Here is a 17,518-nt window from a genome sequence, read left to right as displayed (position 1 = left end):
GGGGAAGGAAACGCACATCCCACCTCTTGTGGGAGGAGGGTCAAAGAATGAAAACCACCACAAGGGTAGATATTGGCAGACAATTAGTTCCTGCCATGGGCCCTGTGATATGTACTGCAGTAATGAAGAGGGATACAGAGAAAAAAGAGAGACAGACCACAGTAAACTATAAAATGAAATTTCTCTAACATACCAATTAATCTATAACTGTTTTCTGATTACTTTCCACATATCCAACTCTACTGCTTTAGCAGCCAGTATAGAGTTGGTGTGTCCACTGTCACATATAGGATAGAGCTGAGGCCCTTCCTTTGGCTCCAATTCCTTAAGCTTTTCAATACAGCTCAAGAACCTTGGCACGTATGGAATGCTCTTTGTGGGATCGAGGTCATTTATAGGCGGAAATGGGTCTTTGTTAGGTTGCTACAGGTTGCCCAGCCTGGGTTGCCGTAGACTGGGTAAGCGCTAGGTCCAAATGAGTAGTACTCCAAACGCAGCGTATTTCGTATCACAGTTTGAGGACAGCAGGGGAGGCCAAACTGTAGTTCTCCACTGTCTGCTATTCCGTTTCCACTTTCCTAGATTCACTGTATTCTTCAGCAGGATAAGTAAGCTCTCTGCCAGACAATGTGCTATACATTATTAATCTAAGATAAGAACTGAGCCTATGGAGATCTGTAAACTCTTCCAAGACTGTGGGATTTTCCTCATGCTCCTAGGGGTAGGGTGACCTTGTCCTGTTGTTCTAGAACAGAAGCGTCGACTTTGGGAAGTCCTGGGATAATGCTGGAAGTCTAAAAGGAGCAGTAAAGCATAGCTAAATTTCATTAATCTCAATTTCCCTGCCAAGAAGAAGAAATGCCAAAAATTTTTTTGCCTTCTCCTGTTTGTTTTTTCTTCTAAGATTAGAAGCAACCTGGTCTTTATCTGAAGTGTACTGTTACGTGGATAAAGTTAAATAACAGAACACACGCCTTCCTGTAGCTCCCCAGGGCCCAAACTACAATTCCCATAAAGCATAGGGTGGAGATGTATTGTTTGCTTAGTAGCAGGAACTAAACAACCACACCCCTTCATGGGATGGGGCTCGATCTGTATCTGCAAGCCTGGAGGGAATGAGGAGGGAGAGGTGGTGCAGCCTCTGTGTGTCCTTACTGTGACCTGTGCCCTCTCCTTGTCCACCCTTCACTGTCCTAGCCAAACCTGTGTGTCCACCCTCTTCAAAGCTTGTCCCTAAGAGGTTGGGTGGGCTCCTCACCCCCTGCTCGCTCTCTCGTGGTTTGCCTTTCATGTTCTCGCTGCACATTCTCTCAGTCCATAGGAGGGGCACTTCTACAGGTTCAGATTTGTCATTGTCATGTGTCCTGCACCTTCCCTCCATTGTGACTCGGCATACAAAATATGACTCAGCCTTTGATAAAACTGGAACGATTCTCATCCAAAACGGGAATATTAGGACAAATATCTTGTAAGGGAGTGGTTTTAGGAAAGTGTGAGACCCTGTATAAATCTATTGATTGCCAGAAAAGAGAGATCTAAACATTTTAAATAATCTATTTGAGTCTCGAGCGTCCACTTCCTATTCCACTGTCAACTTTTTGATTGGAATTGGTTCTTCCATTCATGTTTTGTGGTTTAATTCATTAAGGCCTTGTGCAAGAAAAGCAATTTTCAGAAGGAAAATGAAAAACGCCCTAAAAGGGAGCAGAAACCTTTCTGCTAGGTGATCCGGCAGAGATTATTAGGAACTTCTCTGCTTCTGATGCAGCAAGCGGCCTGTTCTGACCCTTAATGGCTTTACAGTTAAGGCCACCAGCCAAGGACTGTGCCCATGCGCGTTTATTCCCTGGGCAGTACCCAGCGTGCTCTTAAATTTGAATGTTTTGATGTTGACTTGAATTATTATGCCTGATCCTCGAGGTTGAGTAGAGCAGTGAACTGCTCACCCCTAGGAATGACAGTTCGCTTCTCCCAGGACTAAGATACCGATTAGGGCACTGGGCAAGGCATCCTCCTAATCGGCCCTACGGCCCAGGAAGAGGTCACTCCTTCTCCCTCCTGAGCACCTCCCTCCCGGAGAGCGGGACTGACTTGCCCTGACTCAGCATGATCACACACACTAAACGGCTGAGCAATTATTGTCTCTGCTAGAGTTCCTGATGCAGTAAAGCACAGGGGTGAGTAGTGACCAAGAAGAGAGCAGATCTCCATTTCCTCTGGAGCCATAATTCTGCTCCTCCTCCCTTTCCTCCCCAGAACTCACCCAGCAAACTGATCCATCAAAAGCATTGGCTTCTCTTTCCTCTCCTCACCCTCCACATTGCTCCAAAGCCTCCCCCCTCCCTTCCCCCAAAACCCCAAAATGCTTTTTCCACTGGAGCTCAAAACATCTGCTCTTTGTTCTTCAGTATACGCACCAAGCTAAGTTTTTCCCTGGGTGTCGGAGGGAGGGACACAGACAGTCGGCCCAGACTGCCCTCTGCTTAAATAGAGTGTGTGGAGCCCTCTTTTTAAAGTAGCTGCTGCGTGTTCCATCGTGTGCCTCTACCAAAGTTATCCCACTTCCCCATCAATAATGGTCACTAAAATGCACGCAGCAGATGCATGGATGGGGCCCCGATCGGACGCTCTCACAGCCAGTGAAGGAGACCCTGTTGTTAGCTCCACTTTGCAGATGGGAAAACTGAAAGCACAGGGAGACAGTTTGTCAGGGACCACACAGCGGCTACGTTGTTGAGCGGGGATTTGAATCCAGGCAGTGCTTAGCCACTCTGCTGTTCTGTTTCCCTATTGATGGGATATTTAGGGTTTTCTCTAGATTTATTTTACTATTACAGATAATGCAGTAATAAATATCTTTCTACATAAATATTTGCATACTTTTCTAAGTATATCTGTAAGGACAAATTCCTTGAAATGACATTATGGGGTCGAAGAGCAACACATTTTTATTTGAACAGAAAAGTTTCTCCTCCAAATTTATCATTTGTTTTGCGGAGGGAGCATTTTATCAGAGGCAACAGGCCATCTTCTTGATATATTTAAAATTTTACTAATAAAAGTACTAGAAAGTCATCCTAGTCTTTTACCAGATGGAGTAATTATCCAAGTGGTCCTTTCCTCACATCATTTCTGTAATTTGATCTGGAGTAGAGACAAGTAAACTGCAAGCAAAGGGCCCTGGAGAGGGGCCTGTCATGATAGTGTAGTGCCTGATTTAAAGCACTGGGTCTTTGATTTTTTTTTTCCATCTGTAAAATGGGGATATTATCTACTACCTATGGATTCAGAGGCACTAATAGGAATGATACATTGCTCAGTATCACTGAGAACATGTATAATGGAGGGGTACCCCCCCCAGGGACCATGGAAGGAACCGCGGCCCCAGAGGAAACTGAGATCTGGTATCCTTTTGCTCACTGTGTGCACCCATGTGCTTCATGGCATCAGAAGCTCTAGGAGAGGCAGCGGCTCAACCACTTCCTGTGTGTGACCATCTGTGTAAGTCTCAGGACACTGTCAGTGGTGGGCTCACCACAGATGTGTCTGAATAAATGAATGAACAAAATTTTCAAGGCCACTCATCAGTTTTCCAAAGCTCACTCTAATGTCCCCTCTAAAAAAAAGAAAACAATGTTTAGCACTTTGTCTTACCCCTAAATAATAAATACCTGTATCTTCCTTAGGAGACCCATATTCATAATACGGTTCAAGGGCCTCAAAATTTGATCTCTAGCAAGAAATAACCAAATCATCCAGAGCCAAGAGTCTGAGGTTATCTGGTTGGTCAAATATTAAGTAACTGGCTCTCTATAAAATTGGAAAACAGCAATGTAGAAAAATAATCCACTGATTGACTAGTAATCCTTTACTTATGCTGTATAATTTACTGGCCCTTCAGGACACCATCTTCTGTGTCTTATTTTAAAATTATTGGTAGACAACCCTATTTATGAAAATCACTTCTAAGTGATTAGCAATTCAGTAGAAATTAGTCATGTGTAGCCATATATATGCTGACAAAATTTACTTTCAAATTATAATATAAACTTATTTTGAATATATTTTACATTATGTATATTTTATTGAACTATATAAATCACATTTCATACATTTCATGTTATATTTTATTCCAAAACTTTCAATTATCTTGAATACTTGAATAATGTTCCTTCTTGTTGAGTGTATCCATATTTCAAAGACCTGTACAAATGTGGATATAAATCGAATTCATTTTTCCCCTTTCCAACTTATCTAGATTTATATATTTTTTAAACTAGGTTGGGGAATATCTATGAACTTCGATGTGAAAATGCTTTAGACTCAGGTGTCCTGGAATAGAAAAACGTACACATGTCTATGAATGAAGCATGTACGTATTCAAATGCAGACATAAAGCAACATGAAAAACATTCTCTCTGATTAGGTGTGAACAGAATATATTTTAAAGAACCTATCACTAGGCAGCCAAAATTTATTTACCCAAGAGTTTTTTTCCAGGATTTTTCCAAGAACTGGAAAAATAATACTGTTTTAGTCTGTTTGGGCCGCTATAACAAAATACTACAGACTGGGTAACTTACTTTTCCTTTTTTTTTCTCCCCAAAGCCTCCCAGTACACAGTTGCATATCTTTAGTTGTGGGTCCTTCTAGTTGTGGCATGTGGGATGCCGCCTCAGCATGGCCTGATAAACGGTGCCATGTCCGCACCCAGGATCCGAACCGGCAAAACCCTGGGCTGCCAAAGCAGAGCGGCCGAACTTAACCACTTGGCCACAGGGCCGTCCCCCTGGGTAACTTATAAACAACAGAAATTTACTTTTCACAATTCTAGAGGCTGGGCGTTCAAGATCAGGGTGCCAGCATGGTCTGCTTCTGGTGAAGGCCCTCTTTCGGGTTGGAGACGGCCATCTCTCACTGTCCTCACCTGGTAGAAGGGATAGGGAGCTCTGTGGGGCCTCTCTCATAAGTGCACTTCCTAACACCATCACACTGGGGGTTAGGTTACAACATATGAGTTTTGAGGGGACACAAACATCCAAATCATAGCAAATACCCAGACTGACATCAGTCCTTATTTTTGTGTGTGTGTGAGGAAGACTGGCCCTGAGCTAACATCTACTGCCAATCCTCCTCTTTTTGCTTGAGGAAGATTGTCACTGAGCTAACATCTGTGCCAGTCTTTCTCCATTATATGTGGGAAGCAGTCACAGCATGGCTTGACAAGTGGTGTTAAGACCACACACAGGATCTGAACTCACGAACCCTGGGCCACCAAAGCAGAGTGCACGAACTTAACCACTACGCCACCAGCTAGCCCCTAGCAGTCCTTCTTAATTATGGGAAAGTAATTGCCAATGGTAAAACAGATAGTAGCATATAGTTCTACCTTATTCTGAATAACTGCTGGGAGCTACATTCTCCCTGCATCATGTCATCAAATGAAACATGGTTTCAACAGCAGCTTGATGAGCTGGGGCCTATGGTGTCCTGGGCTCTAGTTACTGTGTGTGCATTCAACAGGACTTTGATTTCCTAAGTCTGCGCAGCACTTAGGCTGCTTCTACAATTTCTGTTCACTGTGTGTGTCACAATCCATTGAGATTATAGTTTTTCAGATATATTCCAAAGTTGGGAAAATGATCAAATTATGAGCAGGATTTGGAGCCATCGCTATATCCAGCACTATTTATTGATCCAACACTATGTGACGTTGTCCACACCGAGGTGTGGGTGTGTAGGGAGAAAGCTCTGCAAATTGGCTGCCAGATTTCAATCCTGGCGCCGCCACTCCCCAGCCACATTCTCTCTCTTTCTGTTACTTATTGAAAGGGAGATGATGATGATGATGATGGGGACACCTGCCTCAGAGGGCTGACTGAATAATCTAACATGTAAAGTCCTGGCCAGGAGTAAGTGCTTAGTGAGCGTTGCCGTTGTTGCTATTTCACCCCTTGAAAAGAAAGGAAGCACATGCGTCCCTGGAAGCCTGGGATTTAGTATGCCACCAAGCTATGGTTGAGCACTAGAACAGAAAGCATTAAACGGCTTTTTTATACATATTACTTTACATCAAAAATTTTACTTCTAGTCAGTTGAAAGTAATAACAAAGGGAAAACCTTGGTTTTAGAAATGACCTCCCAGACAGAAAATAAGTATAAGTATTAGATACTTGAATTACTCCCTGAGGTTAAGCTACTAAAAGCGGTGTCCCCATAGTCTGAATCATAGCGTATTACATCTTACTGGTCATCACCCACATCTATTGCAATGTCTTTTGCACAGTCAGATATTCAGTTAACATTTGCTCAATAAATAAATGAATAAGAAGTAAATGCACAGGTATAGCCAAGAGTATGAGGAGAACATTTAATTTTCATTTAGCTCTGCCAATGTACTTGCCAACCAGCAACATGCCTATGGGTTATATAAACCAAGCTCTTCGGACAGCAGAGAAATGCACCGTGGGCAATGACAATCAGTGCTTTTACAACGGGGCAGGATCCTGTAAAAATGTGTGCTGTTGGTGACAAACAGATGAAGGAGGAGGACAGACAGATGGACCAACTCACTGCTGCTGGAGGAAAACCAAAACCACGGTCCTCCCAATGGAGGGTTAGTGACATTTGCTTTTATGAAGGGTTTAGACAAATGTGCAAATATACTGCAATTTTTTTAAAAAGATGACTTACTGGGCTAAGAAGAAAAAGTAGAAAGGGACCCGTTATTAAAGGGATATCTTCCTTTTGCCTGATTTATGTGGACCGATCAATTGTCCCATTAGTCGAAATACATTCATGTGGTTGGCAGAGTAAAGGCCCCCAAAATCCCTGTCCTAATTCCTGAAACTGTGAATATGCTACCTTACGTGGCAAAAGGGATTTTGTAGATATGATAAAGTTAAAGGATCTTGAGATGAGGAGATTGTTCTGGATTATCTCGATGGGCACCAAGGAATCAGAAAGGATCCTAATAAGAGCAAGGCAGCAGGACAAGTCAGAGGAGACTAGAAGACACTATGCTCCTGGCTTTCAAGACTCAGGCAAGGACTCACACAGTCAAGGATCTTCTAAAGCTGGAAGAGGCAAGAAACACATGCTCCCCCAGCGCCTCCAGAAAGAACCCCGCCCAGCTGGTATCTTCTTTTTCTTTTAAACAGATACATTGTTCCACTAGGGTTACTTTTTTTTTTTTTCTTTTTTTTTCTGCTTTATCTCCCCAAACCCCCTGTACATAGTTGTATATCTTAGTTGCAGGTCCTTCTAGTTGTGGGTCTGCTGTATCTTAACAAACCCGTTTTGGACTTCTGACCTGCAGAACTGTAAGATAATGAGTTGTGTTTTAAGCCACTAAATTTGTGGTACTTTGTTAGGACAGCAAGTGGAAACTAATACATAATCGGCACCCGGCCTATGGAGTCACTAATTTTTAGCCAATACAAACTGAAATATACCTCTAGTTCTCTTGGACTAAAACTGGAATTATCCTTAGAAAAGTGGTTACAAGATGAACCTAGAGCATCTTATGGTGTCAGAAAGTAAAGAAGTGCTCAAAAAGGATGGGGGCCTGTTGAGGGGGCACGGAGGCTAACCTGAAAGCACTCACAGTGGCCAAAGCTGGAATAATTTGGACAACCAAATAATGATAGTATTGGATTATAACTCCTCAAATAAAATGTATATCCATAATAAAAAAGAATGAAATCTTGCCTTTTGCGACAACATGGGTGGGACTTGAGGGCATTATGCTGAGTGAAATAAGTCAGACAGAGAAAGACAAATACCGTATGATCTCACTAGATGTGGAAACTAAAAAACAAAACAAACGAAGAAACAAAACAGAAACAGACTCATAGACACAGAGAACAAACGTGGTTGGCAGAGGGGAGAGGGTGACGGATGGGTGAGACAGGTGAAGGGGGTCAAGAGGTACGGACTTCCAGCCATAAAATTAGTAAGTCACAGGGATGTCATGTACAGCGTAGATGACAGAGTCAATAATATTGCAATAACTTTGTATGGCGACAGATGGTTACCCGAGTCATCATGGTGATCGTTTTGTAATATATATAAATGTTGAATCACTATGTTATACACCTGAAACTAACATAATATTATATGTCAACTATACTTCAATTAAGAAATATATATATCTCCATGAGTCTGCAATGAAATAAGCAAATAAGTACATAAATAGATGGAGGAGAATGGACAGTTCCATTGCTGAAGGTTAAATTAGTGTAGGAAAGTGTGAGGTGAACACAATATTTGCATAGTTCAAAGTATCTTTCCCAAGATATTTTTAATTACAAATGGAAAAGCAGTAACTTTACAGTGGAGAAGCCCAGAAGACACCAGCATAACCAAGTGAGTCAAGCTTCCCATCCCCAGTGGGGTAGGCAGAACTCGAAAATGCAGCTTGCTCCCTCTTCCTCCCCACCTTTGCTAGACATGCTTTGCACAATCACGCAGGCTGTGAAGATGATGGATTTTAGTCCTGCGATTAGGTCATATTATGTGACACAGTTGGCTTTAAGAAAGGGAGATTATCGGTTTGCGCCTGACCTAATCATATGAGCCTTTTAACTCTGGGTCTAGAAGTCAGAGATTCAAAGGGGGAGAGGGATTGCACAGGAGGGAAATTCTCCTGCTGCCCTTGTAGATGAATTTGAGAGTGGCCTCTAGGAACAGAGGGTGATTCCCAGCTGCCAGCCAGCAGGAAAACAGTTCCGTCCTAACTGAGAACCTGATTTCCCCCAACAACCTGAATGAGCTGGGAAGAGGACCCCAAGCTCCAGATGAGGATGCGGCCCAGCCCACACCTTTGCGGGGTGGCCCTGTGAGACCCTGGGCAGAGAGTGTACCCGTCCTGTGCCTGGACTTCTGACCTCCAGAAACTGTGAGATAATAAGTGGGTGTTGTTTTACGGCGCTGGGTCTGTGGCGATTGGTTACAGCAGCAGGAGGAAACTACACAGCTAGTCATAACACGTGGACATCAGGTCCTCCCCGATAGGGGCCCTGAAAAGGACACATCACATCTGAGATTTTCATGCCAAAAACACATTACCTCATCTAATCATGAGAAAACACCAGACAAACCAAAACTGAGAGACATTCTACAAAATAACTGACCAGTCCTCTTCAAAAGGGAGGAGGTCATGAAAGACAAGGAAAGACTGAGTGGAGCAGAAAAATGACATTAGTGGTAACTGACGAAACCTGAATAAAGTCTGTAGTTTAGTTAACAACAAAAATCACAACAAAACACACCAAGTTATTTCTCTCTAGAGTTGGGCCAATCTATGGAATCTTAAGCAATTCATTTGCTAGAACTTGTTTTTCCAATTGTTACGTAACACAAAAAGTGTTCATAATGTGCTTTAAGATTCTTAGCTCAAAGAGTAATGGCTATGTTGCTTCCTGCTTGTCTGTTAATAATTCGAATTCTATTTCCCTTTAAGATAGCTTAATTTTGGAAGAGTTGGTGTGTTTTTGAAGACTTCTACATTGTAATGATTTTGATGCAGTAGTGTAGATTAATGCAAGCAAACACTATTAATGAGTGCAATCCAAAAATGAAAATTTGTACAACTTAGTAGATCGTAGAGGCTTTTTGTGTTTGTTGTTTGGCTGTTTGCTTTTTACTTTTATTTCAAATTAAGGAGTCACCATGTAAAACTATAAATACACAAAATCCTTTCAACAGCTTAAAAGGATGAACATTTCAGAAGTTTTCCGAATTCAAGTCAAGATAAAGAGAAGTAAGCAAAAAACTCAGTAACACAGTATTTGAACAGTATGATTCAGACAAGATAGAGACCCCCTTCCAACAGAAAAAAAGGACAAATGGCCCGCCTGGAGCGTTTATGTGAGCTTCCTAAGAACGGATCCGGAGTCTCTTTCCCTATGATTTTTTCTTGGCTTCATTTCAGAGAGATGGACACACTGCAGGGACTGACAGAGAACTGTCACATCGTCAGTGATTACTGCACAAAGGACTCTGACTTTGCTGCTCACACGCTTCAGGTAACATAATTCTTCCCCCCTTCTCCCAGAGAGAAACACAGTGCTACCACCTAGCTGGAGGCTGGCTTAACGGCCTCCTCTGAGGTTGATGTGAACATCGTCCTGGAGGGAGCAACAGGAAGCATCTGTGATCTCACCACAAACGGAGATGATCCTTTCTTCCGCCATTCGAAGTGCGGATTCTGTTGGTATTAAGTTACTTAATTGCTCTTGCTTTATACATTTAAAACATTTAGCTATATAAAACATCAGGTAATAAGCTCTGAGAAAACTGAAATGATTTATGACTACGTAAATATTTATTTAGTTCTTCCCAGTTGGTCAATATTGATTCTTTTTTTTTTCCTCTGTAATTTAAAGTAAACTTGGATTATGAAAGCTATACTTACAAATCTTTTGTTCTTATGTTCTAGAACCATCTACGGTGACAGCAAAACTCAGGGAATAATGTTAGTCAGTTAACAGCTGCCAAGTTATGCAAAGGAGCAGATGGTATAATTGATCATGTCCTACAAAACGGGGGACGGGAACGCACAAAGATATTTGCTCAAACATGCTAGAGAGGTTCCACACCAAAGGCTAGAAGGAAAACCATAGTTTTTTCCTTTTGTATGTTTGCTTTTCACTTCAAGTGATTCTCTTATATCATATTTCTTCTTTGCTAACCTGTAGAGTTTTCAATATTTAGTAACATTAGTCATTTAAAAGAGGGTGTGAATACACTTTAAGTGTTTTTAGTAATAAAGAATGCACAACAGAAATATGCCAAGAAAAAAAAGTGGAATATACTTAACCCCACTCACAGATTTTTTTAGTTAGACTATAATAGGTCAACTGGAATACAGTTGCTCAAGGGCTGCTGACCCAAATAGAACTGTACAGATATTTTACCAATCATTGGGCCTCTTTTAGTGAGACTGACAAAAAGTCCATGCTCGCTTCCTCAGAACGCTTCTCATTTAACCGATCCAAAAGCCACATCTTAATTATCTAATCGTCTCAAAGAGATTGTACTGCTTATGAATTCAAACTCTCAAATATTCATTGACTCAGCAAATATTTATGGCACATATTTTGTGCCAGGCACTATTCTAGATGCTAAGTGAACAAAATAGATCAAAGAAAGAAAAACAGACAAAGACCCTAGACTTCATGGAGCTTATATTTTTAAAAGTTGGACCTGAATAAAAATAAAACATCCCTGAAACCGTGCTTCTCTTCTCTCTTGAGGGCAGGAGCTACTGTTTCCCCAGCATCCTGAGCACACTGCCTAGCGCGCCATGAATGCGCCACAGGTCCTCCTTTAACCATTCAACAGCAGATCCTTTTTCTTAGGGACAAGCAGTGGCTCCTTATTGCTTGTTACCTTTTTCCAAGTCCTCTAACTGGGGGCCACCGCCTCCTTCACCCAGAGCCTTCAGCACACACCCTCCGCTGTACCGAGGCGAAGACGCGCCCCCTCCTGCTGCACCTCAGGCTGCTTCCTCTGCCCCAGAGAAATAAAACCCCTCCACTTAGATTCAGCAAACACCGATCTTCTATGTGCCAGGACCATGCTAGAGACTTTCACGTATCTTCTTGAATCTACACAAGCGCTCTTGTTGATTTTTACAAGGAGCCAAAGAGGCTCAGGGCTCTGAGAGCAGCCCGGGGTCACCCAGCTACCTAGCCGGGCCTGGACAGCACCCAGGCCGCCGCCTCTCCTTACCCGGCCCCTTCCCTTCTCCACCGAGCCCTGCATATTCTCCAGGGGCTTCCGGGGTGGAGGTGGGGGGTTCACTTTGCAGCTGGACTGCAGGCTCCCTGGGCACACCTGTGCAGCGCATTTTCCTTGACTTCCCAGGAGCCTAAGCGCGGACAGCGCCCAGCCAGCACTCCCTATATGCTGTGCGACCTGAGAAGGCTAACCAGTTTGGGCCGTCTCCTATTTTCAACTGTTACAAAGTGAACCTTTGCAACAATTCCATCTTTTGAATCAAATTCTATATTATCAGAACTTGCTGTGTGAAAATACTTCCTTTTCCTCTTAAATACTTCACTTGAGATTCAAGCTGTCTCTGACTTACAGGCAAACAACTTAATGTTCAGCTGACCTACTTCATTGCCTTTAATCACGACCCTGTTCAGTTTATTTTTCCCAAGCAGAGAAGTCCTAGTCTTTCCAGGTTTTCTCTCATTCTTTTGACCACACAATGGCTCCCTCGTGTCTCTGAGGTATGGCAAGCTAAGCCGCAGGGACAAGCCCATTTTGATGAGCTAATCTATGCAGGGTCACATGTTCTCATCAGACAGCAAATGTGCCACAGACATGTTTAGCTTGGCCAGCAGTTGGAAATAATTAAGAGACTTATTTATTTTTTTCTTTTTTTGCTGAGGAAGATTCACCCTGAGCTAACATCTGTGCCAATCTCCCTCTATTTTTTTAGTAAGTGGGCCCCAAGCACAGCATGGCCACTAACAGAGCAGTGTAGTTCTGCACCCAGGAACCCAACCCGGGCCACTGAAGCAGAGTGCACCAAACTTAACCACTAGGCCACCAGGGCTGGCCCAGAAACTTAATATTTTTAAGCCTGTGGTCTCCAGTTCTTCTCAGGCTCCACTGTGCTTACTGGTCTTCAACCAGGCCAGTTCAGATCTTTATCCTCTCCCTAGACTGTAAAGCCAGTGGGACAGGGACTGTCTGGTTCACCTTTTTTTTAAAGATTTTATTTTTTCCCCAAAGCCCCCCCAGTAGATAGTTGTATATTTTTAGTTGTGGGTCTTTCTAGTGTGGCATGTGGGACGCCGCCTCAGCATGGCTTGATGAGCGGTGCCATGTCCATGCCCAGGATCCGAACCAATGAAACCCCGGGCTGCCAAAGCAGAGTATGTGAACTTAACCGCTCGGCCACGGGGCCGGCCCCGTCTGGTTCACTTCTTAACTGCTACAGGATGCTACAAATTCCAGCCTTACAGTAATAACTGGCAGTAGCTTTCCAACTTTTTCTCTCAACCCACCATAAAAACACACATACATGCACATGTAACTGGAGAGAACCGTTTCATGAAATGAGACTTTGCCCACAATGACTTTGGATATTTTCTATTCTATGTCATTCTGTTCTTGTAGTAGGTCATAAGCTGCTAAACTGATTTCTTAAGTTTGCTGTTCCAAACACACTACGCCACAGAGTGGAGGCAAGGTCCTCACACCCGGAGTAAGCAGACCCCGTGACGGTGGTCTGTTGGAGCCAAGTGCTGGGGAAACGCAAGAGTTGAGTGAAGAGAAGCTTGTGGGCTGGGCCTCTTCTTACTGTCAAAGTATATGATTCAATCATATCTTTTTTTAATGAAACTTTCATTTACTCAAGAGCGCTAATAACTTTAATCAAAAAGAGAAATCTCATATAAATCATGCAAGAAAAGGGGCCAGCCCCGTAGCCGAGTGGTTAAGTTTGCATGCTCTGCTTTGGTGGCCCAGGGTTTCACCAGTTTGGCTCCTGGGCGCAGACATGGCACCACTCATCAGGCCATGCTGGGGTGGCGTCCCACACAGCACAACCAGAAGGACCCACAACAAAAATATACAACTATGTACTGGGGGGCTTTGGGGAGAAGAAGGAGGAAAAAAATAAATAAAAAAGAGGATTGGCAACAGATGTTAGCTCAGGTGCCAATCTATAAAAAGTTAAAAAAACCTACAGCATGACTAACAATAATGTACAACTGAAATTTCACAAGGTTGTAAACTATCATAATCTTAATAAAAAGTTTAAAAAAAAGTTAAAAAATCATGCAAGAAAATAGTAAGTATGTAAATAGGATTCTAATTAATTTGGTATTTGTTTTTCAATACTTTAGAAACTGATTCCAGAGCAAGGCTCCTTTTTACGGTTTTCTAATTAAAGTCGTATTGATTCCAGGCACTTTCTGTGAATTCAATGAAGAGACAAGAAATAGAAATTGACAGTTATGGAGCTGCTGGTAGGTGTCAGATATTTACTACATATGGTCCTACAAATCCTCTTATTCCAGCACCTCTGCTAAGATGGGGTGCTGAGGCTTGGAGGCCAGGGAGCCTGCCCCCGTTTGCTCAGCTAATAAATGAATATGAGCTCTGACATCCACACATGGTTTGTGATCTAAACCCCACACTTTGTCTACCTAATCTGTGTGTGCATTTTCAAACAACAGACTAGGGGCCGGCCCAGTGGCGTACTGGTTAAGTTTGTGTGCTCCACTTGGGCAGCTCAGGGTTCGCAGGTTCAGATCCAGGCATGGAAGTAGCACAGCTGGTCAAGCCACACTGAGGTGGCACCCACATAAAATGGAAGAAGATTGGCCCAGATGTTAGCTCACTGACAATCTTCTTCAAGCAAAAAGAGAAAGATTGGCAACAGATCTTACCTCAGGGCCAATCTTCCTCACAAAAAACTTAAAAAAAATAAAACAGACCTCCAACCAGCTAGTTGAAATCCTACACGTGTGAAACATCTACTATTCCCTTTGTGGAATGGCTCTTTCTAAAAATATTTCATAATCCTTTTTATGCTTCATTTCAGAAAAGTCTCTCTTCTTCAATACCTCATACTGAAATGTGAATACATCTCTGTCTTTAGAATGGCTAATGGAAGAGGCCTTAACTGGTCACACTATCTCCTATTGTGTATTTTGTATGTATTCTTCCTGTACTCCATTATATTTTTTAAGACCTTGATTGACTCTGAAGGACCCCCAAATCTCAGCCAAACTTAAAATTCTTCGTTGCAGACTGTCAACTATCTGGGTATTCAACAATATGGAAACAAAAATCAATGGACTGTTTCTGTCATAATGTAGATATTTGGTATGCCATAATCATGGTCTTCTTTCATCTTCTCTGTGTTGAATTCAACCTGTGACTAGTGCTGCTAAGTCCACTGTCTTGCAGTGTTTAAAAACAAAACAAAACAAAACAAAACCAAAACAGGACTCCCTGACCTTGAGCCACCCTGCCTGGAATGTGCTCAATGGCAAGAGACCAGGGAGCAGCTGACTTTGCGCAGCACTGACTGTGCACTGGGGACCTGCCTGCGCCTCACACACTCTGCCCTTTAACCCTCACAGCCGCGAGGTGAGGGAGGTGCCATCGTCCCCATCGTTCCAGACTGCAGGTGGAGGAGCCTCCCCAGGGCCACGCTTCGAGGAAGGGGTGGAGCCGTCTCTCAGCCAGGCGGCCGGGACAGGAGACTGAGCTCTTCCCACCGTGCACCCCGTGCACAGGAGCAGCACATGGGGAAAACAAACCTCGGGGAAAAAGGCACTGAAGGACGAGTGAGGTCAGTGGAGACCCAGGCTGGCACCAGAAGGCTGCAGGGAAAAGGTGTGGCGAGGCCTTGGAGCAGAGTGGGGCTGACCTGGCCGCGCTGAGGACAGAGGCGTCGGGACAGGGGGGCCGGCGTACTGTGGGGCGACAGCACCCCTAACAGAGCCGTGAGGCTGGCCGTCTCCAGTGGACTCTTCCTACGTCTGCCCCTCGTTTCTTTCTCTCTGGTTTTCCTTAAGAAGAAACCAAGTGCAAACGCCTGCCATAAGATCATATAGCACCCAGATATGCATAAAGCAGAGACTTAAGGCTGACACCACAACTTTAGTTACTGACGGAGGCCTTTCTTCCTCCCTGTGTACTTCAATGGGCCTTACCATTTTACGTCTTTGATAACCTACCTTACCTGAATTTAAGTCAAGCTGTTTGAATTGTGTTAATAGTTATTCCTTATTTTAATTGAATGAGAGGATTTTCCCCTTGGTTCACACCCTGACTATTGAACTCTGGCAGTCTATAACAATACGTGGCAAAGACGTTACAGAACAGGAAGTCCAAACTTATTAATGGGCTGTATTCTAGAACCTCACTGCAAATTAGCTGTTTGGAACCTGGAGTTTATTTTCCCATGGAAATAGTGGTTAAATTCCCAGCGGGCCTGCAAAAGCTTGCTTAAGCAGGAAGGCAGCAGAAATGAACAGTCCCCTTCGTGCTGACCTCTGCCCGTTACTCTGAGGGCTCTATGGATTTCTCCTCTTACTACAATGTTTCAGCTAAGCACCACTTTTGGGACACAGTTTTTTCACTATAAATTATAGAAAAGGTTGAATAAATTATAGAAAAGGCTATCAGTTATAATTCTGCCCAAGTTCGATCTTTAATACTCTTTAGGGTGTTTTCTTTTTACCAGTCATTCCTTGGAGCACGGCCGCAGTTGGAGAGTTGTTTTCCTCAGCCTAAGGTCAGGAGTGGACAGAAGGCCCCGAGGATGCACATGGCCCAGGCTGCAATGTCACACGCTCTGCCTGCACGAAGGGGAGGCGGTGCAGTGGCACAGGGGCGTGTCTTCCCTGCTGCCACCAGTGGCCATCCCATTCCTGGAGGAGCTTTTGGCCCTTGTGGGGATTTACAAAGAAAAGATTTCCCTGGTTTCTGGCTTGGCATCAGATGGTAGTTGGCAGGTCTCAGCGCCCTGGCTCAGGGGGTAGACCTCGGAGACCACCTGAGCACGTGTGCTTTGACTACAGATGAACGTGTATCACAAACTTCATACTCAGAAAGTCTAAAGCTATGATGTGGATGTCTGCCAAACACAGTGCTTGTCTCAGACACATTTTCTTGCAGGGCACAGTAACCACAATAAAACCATAATCTTTGTTTTAGATAGAAACATTACCAACAAATGTTTCCAAAACAAAAATGCTTAAAGTGAAAAAAGTTTTGTCTACAGCCATCAGAATAGTGTGGTTTTGAAGACTTCTCGGCCACGCACAATCCCCACTTCTACCTTTGACCTCTTTGGGAGTCTTCACACCAGCCAGGGATCCTGGGATGATGTCAGAGTCTGTCTTTAGAAATGTTAGAAAAACATTTGTATGATTAGGGAAGGTTTATATCCGCCCCCCACTCCTCCAGAAACCCCGATTAAATTTGTATAACCATGTCTGCTGTCAGTGTCTTTTGACACGTCGTGATTCTGTGAGCAAACATTTCCCAGTAAAGCCATGGCTTTCTTGCTTAAAGACCTCTGATACATTAAAGGTGCATGAGTCTTTCACTTTAAATCCACACAATCTATGAACGAGACCTTTTAAGGATACAGGCGGTATTTTCTTAATAACTTCACTATAGTGTTCACAATAAGGTGGTTAACTTTTACAAAATTAAAATCATTAATACCAAAAAACAGACCAATTAAAGATTCTAATACTAGTAAATATATATATTAAAGCAATCGTTTCCTATTTCAATTAGAGGCCAAAAAAGCTACTTGTGAAATTAAGGCCTAATAACAGAGTAAATAAAGACACCACCGCTTCCAGTCACACAGGTGAACTCTGGCACTCACGGCTGCAGGTCACTGTCACCCGCTGACTAGATCTTTAAAAAAACAGCCTAATTTTACAACCATAGGTAATATTTCTAATTGTGCTAGTGCTTTACAACATGTACTGTTAATTTTCAGGATCAGGAAGGAAATCTCTCT

At 43.2% G+C, this 17,518-nt stretch overlaps 1 long non-coding RNA gene across 1 annotated transcript in view; it reads right to left on the bottom strand.

The window, feature by feature from the left end:
* Positions 1-17,518, bottom strand: part of LOC111768810 (uncharacterized) — a 33,495-nt gene that overhangs the window by 11,686 nt on the left and 4,291 nt on the right. The gene's annotated exons all lie outside the window — the stretch shown is intronic.

The sequence above is a fragment of the Equus caballus genome, chromosome 18 (genome assembly GCF_041296265.1).
Source record: "Equus caballus isolate H_3958 breed thoroughbred chromosome 18, TB-T2T, whole genome shotgun sequence".
Taxonomy (NCBI): Eukaryota; Metazoa; Chordata; class Mammalia; order Perissodactyla; family Equidae; genus Equus; species Equus caballus.
This window is presented reverse-complemented; position numbering and strand designations above follow the sequence as displayed.